This window comes from Nicotiana tomentosiformis, chromosome 7 (genome assembly GCF_000390325.3).
Source record: "Nicotiana tomentosiformis chromosome 7, ASM39032v3, whole genome shotgun sequence".
Classification (NCBI taxonomy): Eukaryota; Viridiplantae; Streptophyta; class Magnoliopsida; order Solanales; family Solanaceae; genus Nicotiana; species Nicotiana tomentosiformis.
This window is the reverse complement of record NC_090818.1, coordinates 77,399,843-77,412,639: the sequence shown is the minus strand read 5'-3', so window position 1 is coordinate 77,412,639 and position 12,797 is coordinate 77,399,843. Positions and strand designations below refer to the sequence as shown.

At 39.0% G+C, this 12,797-nt stretch overlaps 1 non-coding gene across 1 annotated transcript; it reads right to left on the bottom strand.

Annotated features, from left to right (window-relative positions):
* Positions 1-724: 724 nt before the first annotated feature.
* On the bottom strand, positions 725-831 carry LOC117280443 (small nucleolar RNA R71). Its single transcript, XR_004510977.1, has one exon. It is a non-coding gene; the product is annotated as a small nucleolar RNA R71 (small nucleolar RNA).
* Positions 832-12,797: the final 11,966 nt, after the last annotated feature.

Below are 12,797 nucleotides of genomic sequence, written 5' to 3'. Positions count from 1 at the left end.
TGCGCAGGTTACAGATTAATATTGGTGCATGACTCGAGCTTCTGGTAATGAAGTGCTACCATACGAGCCAGAAATTCAAAAATAGTTGCGACAGCTGAAGAAGGAGAGAAATCTCATCGAGATGTTAGAAAAGGTTGGGCAATCCTCAACCAAAGAAGATATGGCTGGAAACGGTGATGATAATGTAGATTTGGCTGCGAGAGAAGTAGCCCAATGATGAGAACAAGTTGCACGGGATGCTGAAGAAACAACTATTAGAGATGCACAGATTATCTACGAAGAAGAGAAGGGTCATAGAATTACTAAAAATCAACCTTTGGGTGTAGACCAGTTTGGAAATATAGCTCCCATGCCTGGGAGACCACTTGGTGATTATGCAAGACAAGTCTACAATCAAAGTTTATCAAGTATTAGACCACCTCCAATTGAAGCAAACAATTTTAAGTTGAAGCAAGGGTTGCTTCAAACCCTTCAGAATTGTTGTGTCTTCAAAGGGAAGCCAAAAGAAGATCCAAACACACATCTAATGGACTTCGAGGACATTATGAAAATCTTTCAATACAATGGTGTGTCATAAGATGCAGTGTACTTGAGTGCATTCCCCTTCACACTCAAAGACGATGCAAAACAATGGCTTCGAAGCTTACCCATAAGTTCGATTAGAACATGGGAGGAGATGACCAGAATATTCATTGATAAATACTTCTCCTCAGCTAAAATGGGCAAGTTTAGAAGATAAATCCATAACTTCTGCCAGAAAGATACTGAATTTGTTTTTGAAGAATGGGAGAGGTTTAAGGAGATTGTTCGAAAGTGTCAACATAGTGGAATTGAACTCTAGATGCAGCTCCAGGACTTTTGGGATGGATTGACACTGGCCTCACGTAGAATATTGAGCAATGCAGTTGAAGGCCCATTGATGAAGAAGACTCCAGAGGAGATAGTTACAATTCTTGAGGAGTTATCTGAAGATGCTAGTCAATGGCCCTCTGAGAGTGCGGAAAGAAGAAGATCAACTGGTGTTCACCAGGTTGATGCTAACACATATGTGCAGGTACAGCTTGATGTTATGGCCAAAGAGATAAGGAAGCTGACCTTAGCCTCGATACAAAGGGAGCCTCATGTAGCTTGTGATATATGTGGAAGAGGACACTCTACTCATGAGTGTCAAGCCTCAACTGAGGAAGTAAATGTTGTGGGAAACTACAATTTCAATGCAATGGATCAGCGCCACCCCGATTTTTCATGGAGTTCACCTGGAGGTACTGCGAATGCTTGGAAGCAAAATAACTCTAGGTCGCAGGGACAAGGAGCTCCAGCATACCAAAATTAGCAGAGGCAGCAATTTCAGCATCAACATCCCATTCAGCCTGGTCTAGAGGATATAATGAAGGCCTTCATTATCAAGACAGATGAGAGGCTGGACGCTTATGGAGTAGCTATCAAAGAATTGGGCACTGGTCTTTGAAACCTAGAGAGACAAGTGGGACAGATTGCAACAATATTATCTGAGAGGGGTTCCAGGCACTCTCCCCGCTGACACTGAAAAGAATCCCAAAGAAACAGTGAATATTGTAACTATGAGAAGTGGGCAAGTGTTGAAAGTCCCACCCCGATCCAAAAAGAGGTGATACTTGAAAAAGAAGTGGGGAGAAACTGAAGAATGATATTGATAAAAAGAAGAAAGGCTCGATGAAAACTAAGGAAAAAAAGAAGGAAGAAAAAGCAAAAAGAGGAACAAAAGGAGAGCAAACAGATGCGTGCTTTACCTTTCCCCCAAAAGCTATATAGAGAAAAGCTGGACAAGCAATTTGAGAGATTTCTGGATATGCTGAAACATGTTCATGTAAACTTACCATTCACATAAGTGCTCTCACAAATGTCTGCTTATGACAAATTCTTGAAGGAGATCCTTACGAAGAAGAGGAAAATAGAGGAGAATGCAGTGGTGAAGCCCACAAAGCATTGCAGCGTGATATTGAAAACTAAACTCCCACAAAAGTGGGGAGATCCAGGGAGTTTTACTATACCTTTCTCATTAGGAACTATAAATTTTGATAAATCATTATGTGATTCTGGGGCCACAATTAGTTTAATGCCTCTATCTATTTATAAGAAACTGAAGAAGGAGATTTGAGAGATAAGGTCGGTGCCAATATCTTTGCAGCTTGCAAACCAAACGACTTTAATACCCCGAGGGGATAGTGGAAGATGTGTTAGTTCGGGTGGATAAGTTTGTATTTCCTGTAGACTTTATAGTGGTGAATATGGAGGAGAGCAAGGAGATACCCCTCATCCTAGGAAGACCATTCTTAGCAACGGGTAGAGCTATATTAGATATACACGAGAGAAAACTCATGCTTAGAGTGGGTGAGGGGATGGTGACGTTTGATATGAATGTAGAAAAGAGGGCACGAAAAAAAAACCAGTTGCGAGAGTTGAGTGGAAAGTAAAGGGCTCAAAAGAGAAGGTTGCACTGAGTGAGAAAGATAAGTGTGGGGTGTACCCCAAAAAGGCTGAGAAGAAGTTGTCTGCATGGATGTGCGCATTAGTTCGAAGGCGAGGAATGGATCCTGACTTCGACTCAGACCCCGACTAGATGTTCAGGGAAGTTTTTTTTACCTTATGCTTTTTAATTGTGTCATGGGGACATGCCACAACTTAAAGTGTTGGGTGGGGGATAATTGTATGTTGTATGTATATGTGTTAGTTTTGTTAGTTGTAGTAATTGAAAAAACAACATAAAAATTTTAAAAAAAAATTCAAATTTTCCCGACGATGGATATGATTCGACTGGTTTCTTGAGGGATTAAAGTTGAAAGAAAAAGACAAAAAGATTTTTTTTTTAGGTAGTGTAATAATTCCCCCTTGATTTTTCTTTATGTCGCGGTTCTTTTCCAAGGGTTTTTGTTTGAACCGGGTGTAGTTAGTTTTTATTTGTTAGGAGTAGGAAACCTTGTGGTATGATTTGAATTGAAAGAAATGTCTCTTGACTTTTATTATGCCTTAATAATAGTAAGTGCTTTAGTTGTGACGCTTAGGATCAGTTTTTGACTCTTGTATAAGTGCCTTAAATTGTATGATCTTAATATTGCTTAACTGCTTTGACTAGAGTGTCTTGATGATTCCGATCTTGAGTAAGTTATGTGCCATGTGTGTGTGAGGTTTTGTGTTATTCAGTGCATTGCATTTGATGTCTAGAACTTGCCTCGGGTGTTAGCAAAGCAAAATAGTAGTTTTATTCAATCTTGGAAGTGATATAGGAATTTCTTTGTTGAGCTAGATATCTATTTTACCCACCTAATTGTTTTGTATCTTAGTTAAACCCTTTGAGTCTGTAATCATGTTATGTTGGCAACCACATTACAAGCCTTACCCATTTGTTTGAATTGACCATCTATTTGAACCTTGTATCTCTCGTGAGGACTTGAATTTGTTATGAACTTTGTAAAAGTTAAAGTGTGGGGTGTTGGTTTGGCTTTTGAGTGGAACCATTGAAAAGAGGAGAAAGGTGCATTGTTTTGAAAAAAAGTAAGAGCCACTTGAATTGAATAAAGAAAGAAAAAGAAAATTATTGTATTGTTGTACAAAATATTCTTTGATAGTGGTGACTCTTAATGTAATTATGCTTTAAGAAGTAGGGAGTTAATGTATATAGATGTGAAGGTGGAGTTTTGGTTTGGCATAAGTGTGGGGTTTTGAATGGTTAATTGTATGTATTAAAGTGCTTAGGGAGGTGCAGTCACTCTTATATCTAAATCGTCCCGCAGCCTGCATTACAACCAATTAAAGTCCTACTTGATCCTTGACTAAATGAGCTCAATTAGTAGAGTTGTACACTACGGGCAAGCCTATGGTACGTCTTTTGTGGCACATGAATGTTGTTTCTGAGAGTGAGCGAATTCTTTCTATCTTGAGTTCCTAATTGTTCTTAAATTCTATTGTGTGTGGAACTACTCTCTATTGTTGTGTGAGTGTAAGGCCCCGTAAAATGTTTCCTAACAACCCGGGTTCCGTGATGCCAAGGTAGGCATAGAGGTTAATAATAGTAGAAATTCTATGCTCACCGCGGTTCGAACTTTTTGGATTGAATAGTGTGCTGGGAGTTGAAGAAAAATGTTGGGCATAAGTATGCACTTCTACGGCCCATTCTGCGGCTGCAGAACCACTCTGCGGACCGTAGACTAGTCGTAGAGTGGGGCAGATTTCTAGGTCATTTTGATGCCCAATTTCGTGGCCATTATGCGACCGCATAACCGTTTCGCGGGCCGCATTCTTGTCAAATATACCGCCTTGGGATTTTTTGGAGGGAAGTTCTACGGTGCACTATGCGACCGCAGAACCGTTCTGCGGTGCATTATGTGACCGCAGAATAGGTCTGTGGGCCGCATAGTGACCGCAGACCAGATCAGTTCTTTTCCAGTTCTAGCCCCCCATTTTTGTGGTCATTATACGAACTGCATAACCATTATGCGGTCGCATATGCGACCGCAGAACCTGTTTCGGAGCTTCATTTTTGGGATTTTTAAATCCGACCCTATTTCGTTAAAACATATCCCATGGACCATTTTGATCATATTTGATGATATTTTTAGAGTGAGAGAGAGGGTCCTAGAGGGAGAAGTGATCTTCATCACATTGCTCTCCAATTCTCACTTAATCTTGAAGATTATCAAGAGAGGCACCTAGGTCTTCTTCCTAAGAGGTAAGATTCTATCACCTAAACTCTTAATTTAAAAATGTAACTATAATGGGCCATTAGTAAGGTAATTCATGGGGATGGGAGTGCTTACCTTGAATGCATGTATCCTTGTAGTATGTGGGAAGATTGTGAGCTAAAAATGACAGAGAATGGGTTGGGGAAGTATGGAATCCTTCACAAAAAGGGCCTTAAGGCATTGATGCACACCTAGTGTTTGATAATATGCTCAAATGAGTTAAAACCATGTTCATCTTCCTAATTTTGGTTCAATTTTGTTATATTGCTAAAATAGATTGAAGTGGCTAATATTCCGGAACATCTTAGAGTTTTAAGGAGCTCAATTGAGGTATGTTGGCTAAACCCTCTTCTTCTTAGAATCGAACCCCACGGTGATCATGTAATTGGAGTAAGCCCTTGATCATTATAGAATTGGGGATTTCTAACATGTTTGTGTTGAAGGATGTAAGTTCAATATTTATTCTAAATGCTTCATCATGTTATCTTGTCATTGAGGATGTGTTTAAAAATGTGGAATATGTGTTATAAATGTTAAGACTTCATGTCAAGATCGAAATAAAGGTTGTTATGTCAAATTGTATGAAAAGCCTCTATGTGCCTAAGATTCCCAAATTGCTCATATGTGAATTTAATGTCTTGAATGGGAAGCCTTATTGATTTTGATAATGATATTGAATGTGGAAAAGGGGTCTGGAACTATGAAATACAGCCAAGTGCCAAGAATGACTTTGTAATCATAATCACTAGTGTCAATGAATCGAAAGTATATGAAAGAAGTACGATGTGAGATGATTGACTGAAAAAGGTAATGTCTCAAAAGAGATGCCTTGCCGATCAGGCCGTGATCAGACGCCATGCCGCACACATGGTGGTACTGTGCTAGAAAGTTATAATGAAATTGTGGTAATGTCTCAGATGAGGTGGCCTAGCCGATCGGACCGAGATCGGACTCCGTGTAAGAATAAGGAGGTATTGTGAATTGTGGAACATCGGTACTAAAGGTCACCCAACCTAGTAATATGGAAATTGTCTTGAAAATGCATATGATCCTTAACTTGTTGTTTTACTATTTTTTGAAGCCCTTATTGAATTCTTGATTGTTCCTCTTGTATTATTATTTATTCTATTGAGTTGGTGTTTAGCTATACATACTAGTGTTATTCGACGGTACTAACGTCCCTTTTGCCGGGGGCGCTGCATATTTAAATGGATGCAGGTGGTTACATAGCAGACAGTGCAGATCACAGATAGTGATGCATCCTCTTCGCAGCGGACTCGGTGAGCCTCATTTTATTCTGGGGTCATGTATTGTACCTTTTGTTTATATTATGGTCACTTTTTGAGGTATAGTCAGGGCCTTGTTGCCGGCACTATCTTTACTCTCTTTTGTATCTTTAGAGGCTCCTTAGACACTATGTGGGTTGTATTTGGGTGTTGGGAATGTTAAACAAGCTATGTTGTGTTTGATCACTTGTTCCACTTGAACTTTAAGAAATGTGTATTTTGAGACTTAAAGGCGCAATGACTAATGAAATGATTTAGGATTGTATGAATGAGATTCCTACTGTATAATTAATGAAATCATGTCTTCTCTTGATCATGGGTTAATTGGGTAGAAAGTATCTAACATGCTTGCTCGGCCGGGTTCACTCGGTTGAGCGCCGGTCGCGCATCTCGAGGATGGGGCGTGACAGTGAGGGCACTTGATTCATGAAGGAAAGGTAATGTCATTGACTTCTGTGTTAGATTAAGTGAGCGGGTTGTAAAAAGTGTGTGGTGCTTTTGAGTCAAATCTTGAGGCGAGGATGTTATGTTAGAGTGCTTAATCTGTTTTAATTATTCTTGGTGTGATGAGTTAGGAGAGTTGCTTAAAAAGGTCGTATCTATATGAAGTGTAGTTTGATTGCTCGAGGACGAGAAATGGTTTAAGTGTGGGGTGTTGATGGTAGGCTATAATCTCGTGTTTTAGTCGCTTATTGCACTCGAATTCATTGCACTTTACTTGTGTTGAGCTTTAATTGGTAGCATTTTGCACTTATTGCGTATTTTATGCCTTGTAGGAATGATTCTGAGTTATGTAGATGTTGTGGAGCTAAATCAAATAATTAGAGCTTCGAAGTCTATGTAAAATCCCAAGGGATTAAGCCGGGATCTTGTTCGGGGGTCGAGGATCATTTCTTGAGGTCAAAAATCAAGGAAGAAGAAACACTCTGAGGAAATTCACTAATGTGACGCACCATGCATAGCACTGTGCGACGCATCAGTGCAAATGTGCGTCAGAAATTTGAGAAGTTCAAAGACTTGTAATTTTTGGGTATGACAGAAAAATACACTAATGCTAGGCATGGTGCATGGCATAATGCGTACCATCAGTAAACAATTCTGTCAGACAAGCTACTTTCAGAGAGTTTACAACTGAGAAAATTGTACTAATGCTATGCACCCTGTGTAGCAAAGTGTAACGCATGAAAAGTAATAAGTTTGCAAGTTTTCCTATTTCGGCTAGGAAAGGGTGATTTCATTTGGGCCCGACCCTACTGGGTATAAATACATGGAAAATTATTATTTTCATGACTTTTGACACATATTCGACCTAAGGACGCTAAGGATGAGTTGGAAGAACATGAGCACAAGGATTTCATCATTCCTTCCTCACTCAAGACCCAAGTTTGGATTGGATTTATATTTTCCTATACTTTAATTTTATTTGTGATGAATTTCTCCATATCTATGGAGTAGTTCCCTTTAGGGTTTAATGGATTTGGTGTATTGATGATTGTTTGTGGATTATAACTCTAGTTTTACGTATTGAAGCGTTCTTTGGATGATTTAACTGTTGCATTTATGTTCACTTGTTCATGTAATCGAGAGAGGCATAACTTGTGATATCTTTGCATTATATTGTTGGTTGAGTTCATTAATTCTTCTTAGTAATCAAAAGAGGCTAGTTGAATCATTTATTAAACCTAGTTAGGAGAATAATCGAAAGAGGTTTTCCTAACGATCCACTACGCATTTTTGCATATCTTCACGTGCTTAAATTAGTTCATCTTGTGACGTTAAGACTTAATCGAGAGAGGAATTTTTGCTGAACGTTTGAACTAATAATTGAGTGAATTCAAGAGACTCACTTGAACATTAGAAGTAAATTAAGTAGAGTTAGATCCCAAACAATTATCTTGCACCTATCCCATCAAAACCCTATCTTCTCCCATTGATAACCTTCTTTGCTTGTTCCTTGTTGCGATTGTTATTAGTCAATAGCTTTAGATTCTTAGTTAATTTTAGTTAGAAATCATATAAATCTTAATTATTGATCATCTTGGATAGCAACCAAGCTAGAAACTACGAGAATATTGTTTAAATCCAATTCCTGTGGAGACGATAATTTTACTATACTATATTTGATTAGCGAGCATAATTTAGATGTGTATTTCGAGCTCATCACCCGGCCGACTATAGTGCGGCTCGGTAGAGTAATATATATATATATATATATATATATATATATATATATATATATATGCATGTTGGACTCATGGAATCATGTTCTAAAACTTTCAGAGTGATGTAAGGTCGTCGCACTTCCGATTAACATTATGGACACATATACCATCAATATGAACCTCAATAGGATTCAAGGACCATACTTACTTTCTTAGAATAACTTTATAAGGATAGAACAACATTGACAGCCTTAGTTGCTAGGAGTAGATCCGTTATGAAATAGCGTATCGTTTACATTTATTTCAGTTTAGATCATGCCAAAAGAAAGAAGGAAGTGCTTTAACATACCTTTGTAATCTTCTCTCCAATCGTCAACCAAGCTCAATATGATCTTCTTACGTCTCCAATGAGTAAACCGACTTCGTCATCATCACATAAGTGTTGTAACTCTCATATGTCAAAACCAATATTCTACAAGAAGACGGACAGCACCTCCCCTATTTGTAATACATTCCATAAGTTACTGAAAGTCACCAAACATCCCAAACAACAACCAGTGGTTATATGGAACACAACCAGCACAATAACATGTCGAGCGACAAGCTCGGTTCATGTCTAATAACACTATATTTTGAACTCTTTCCCTCTTTTTTTATTCAGGAAAATGTTGATAATAACAACAAAATATACTTATGTTATTCCATATATTTTCCAGCCATAAAACGTTGCAATAGCACCTCCCAGACAGTCCAACAATCAACAACATTACTAACAAGCCTTTTGATCGATATCTCACAAGTTCTAGCTTCAACGACTTAGCCGTAACTTGGATAAGCTTAAATAGATGTATAGTAAGAGGTTACTTACCTTTAAACATATATAGAAACTCCAATTTGATCTTAGTTCACCACGAAATATCCTTCCAACGCAGCCACAAGAACAAGGAAGCGAAACTAGCAATCAATCCGGGTTTCTCGGCACTAGAATCACTTTGGAATACCTGAAATCACCTAGGGTTGATATGAAAACCTTGGGACAGTATTTTTCAGAACTTAAACCACTTTAAACAACTCCCCACATGATCTGGAACCACACCAAAATCAGCAACCACAAGAAGAACAAGAAACTCACTAGCGCCACGGGATTCCCGACACTTGATTTGCGTTGTTAGCCCTTGGTTTGGGTCTTGGATCATGAGAGAACTTTGAGAGAAAGTTTTTAGGTGTCTAGGATCTGAAGAGAGTGAAACCTAACGAGTTAAAATGGGCTTTAGGCGTCACATATACATCAAGATATCTCAACTGCCTAAGTGGGTCCCATAGGGAGCTGCTTGTGCAGTCTCGCAAAAACATGAATATTCTCTACTCCGATATTGTATTGATGAACGTTTCAATGAGTTGGAAACTAGACTCGTAGGCCTTCAATTTGATAGGTGGATCACATCGTAATCTTATTATATTTAGAGAAAAGCTCTCCTACATTTTACCTAAAGTTCAGCACATTTATAAATGTAACTTGTGATGACCTTTGCCAACTTTTGTTTCACAACTCGCTTGACTTCAAAACTCAACATACGACTATCATATGACTATAATAACTCATAACATAACCTCCTTATCATGTTAATCACCCAAGTCTCACCCCAAAAGTACATGTTATAACATTCCCAACTTGTCGACTCTTGACGAAACTTATTTTCTTCAATTCGTTTAGCTTCTAAGCCCTCCAACCCTCTTGATACTTTTTATTCATAATCTTAATGATTTGTAACTTTTAAGATAACATGATTAATTTACTTTATGTACTTTCAAAGACGATCTTATTCTGAGCTTTAATTGACTTACGACGTACTCTCACGTACGAAAATATGGATTGTAACAATTTTTGTGCTAGGTTTGGTTTGGTTCTTGATGTAGTGGCTTGGATATGTTGTTCTTGATGTTTTTCTGGTTGTTTTTTATGTTGGTTTGAATTGGAAGGAAGGGAAAGATATAGGGGAAGTTCTGCCCAATTCTCTAGAAATGAGCTACTAGCTAAGTAGTGTGTTTTAAGTCTTTCCATAGTTTAACCTTAGCCATATTGTTAATATTATAGATTGAAGGACTATGGGCGAAGTATGTTGATTCATTAAGTAAACGATAAAGATATGTTAATGTTAAACCTTTCCTTCAGTTTGGCATGATCCCTTAACTATATGCGTTTGAAAACGAGACATAAAGAAAAGTTCGTATTCCTAAATTTATGTACATTATCCTAGTCTCATAAGTTACAGTATTCTCCCTTATCGAAACTTTATATTCACTTAAGTATTGCCATATTTCAGTCAAGAGAACAGAGTGTGTGTGTGTGTGTGTGTGTGTGTGTGTGTGTGTGTGTGTGTCATATATATATATATATATATATATATATATATATATATATATATATATATAATATCATAGTATTTTTACCCCCATAGAGCTATAATCGGTGGGCAGGCCCTATGGGCAACCTCAGATCAGATGATAAGATACATACCAAGACTACTATGATCAAGCGCCTTTGAGCGACCCCAGAATAGCCGAGATACATAGCCTAGTATGGTCAAGCGCCTATGAGCGAGACAACTACGGATGAGCAGTTACACGTACCGAGCCTTATAGGGCTGGACAGCTATTTTACTTACTATATTGAGAGAGTTAAGTCAGTATCAGCAAGCAAGCATACCTTCATATCATTTTTGACTCCTAGTTCCTTTCAGTTATTATATTATCCGTTCAGTTTTAGCTTTCAATTATTCTATCCATTTTCCTGGGGACGCTACATTTCATGCCTGCGGGTCCGGATAGATAGCCGAATAGACCTTCCCAGTAGATAGAGCCAAACATCAGCTTGATTGGTAAGCTTCACTCCCCTAAGTTACCAAGTCTAGACTTTAGAGTCCCTTTTGTTTATACATGTTTGATGGGTAGGTCGAGGCCCTGTCCCGGCCATGATACAGTTCTATTATCTTTAGAGGCTTGTAGACGAGTCCTGTATATTTTGTATGTTTGTATTGTGGCCTTTCCAGCCCTGTGTGCATGTTCAGTTTGGTATTACTGGTTGTAGACGTTCATGACAGCCTCGTCAACCTGTACAGTTATATATATACGAGATTTTAGGTATTTCTACCCCTCGGATGAGATAGACGTTATTTCCAGAGGATTCAGAATATGGCCTCGTCGGCCTTGACTGGTATTGCCAGCTTGCAGGTAGGTTTCGTCGGCCTAAGTTGAAAGATACCCCTCCATAGTTCACAGTTACAGAGTGGTACGCTCTAGCTGAGTATGGCACCGGGTACCAGCCATGCCTCCCCAGGTTTGGGGTGTGACACAGCAGTTAAGGCATACTTTCTTTCATAGAAGTCATCTAAACATGATTTTATCTATTTAGTAGTGATTCCAAGCCCAAAACATTAAATAAGGACATCTAATAACAATAAACATGCGGGAAGAATCACAACCTGGCACCTGCATGACAAGTTAACATGCTAGAATCAACAGTATGGTAGTTAAATCATCAAGTATATCAGATCTCAGCACATGTATAGTGCCTTGCACAATTGCCATTCAATCATCACACGCAACAACACTCAGCATTGTACGGGTGCCTAACATAAGTCCATCACCCAAGCACCTATGTGACCCTATGTCTGCGCCCACAAGTATTACCTAACTCCGGAGGGGCGGGTCCGTGCCCAAGGGCTGATCGGATCTAAGTCAACGATCAATATCACATAGCCCAACATGGGGCCTGGCGCAGGCGTTATCTCATAATTAATACCACTTAGCCCATTGTGGGGCCTGGCTCAGTCATCAACTACTTAAGTCTCAAATGATCACATCTCACAATACAACTCAACTCAACTCAACATATATAAGGGAATCAATAATATGTGAGATAGCATATAAAAACGACACTGAGACAGTGATATAATACGTGGATATAGCATCATGACTAAGAGTATGACTACAACTAAGGCAAATATCTCAATATAGAAAAAATATGTAAGGCCCCATGAAATTTCACCTAGAACCCAGGGTTTCATGGTGCCGAGGTAGACTTATGTATTGATGATTGTAGAGATTCTTTGTGGCGAGTAAGGCCCCATAAATTTTACCTAAAATCCGGGGTTTCATTGTGATTCGGACTTTTTAGGTTGAACAGTGCGTTGGGGAGTTGAAGATAATTTTTGGAAGTGCAGGGCATTTTTGCGGTCCATTCTACAGTCCCAGAACTGATTTGCGGACCGTAGATTGAAGCAGAAACTTGGGCAAATTTTTGGACCCTCATGGGGTCCATTATGCGGTCGTATGATCATTTTGCGAGCCGTATAACCCATCGCAGACCCAGCACAAAACATTTCCGGAGGGAAGTTCTACGGCGCATTATGCGACCACAAAATTGGTTTGCGAACAGCAGACCAGTCGCAGAGTGAGGCAGAAGTGCCCAGTTCTGGAGGGCCATTATGCGGTTCATTTTGCGGACCGCAGAAGCATTATGTGTTCGCATATGAGACCGCAGATTTGCATTAGGGATTCATTTTTTTAAATTTTTGAACCCGACCCCATTCTTATAAAACAGTCTTAGGGATCATTTTAGAAGGTTCAAA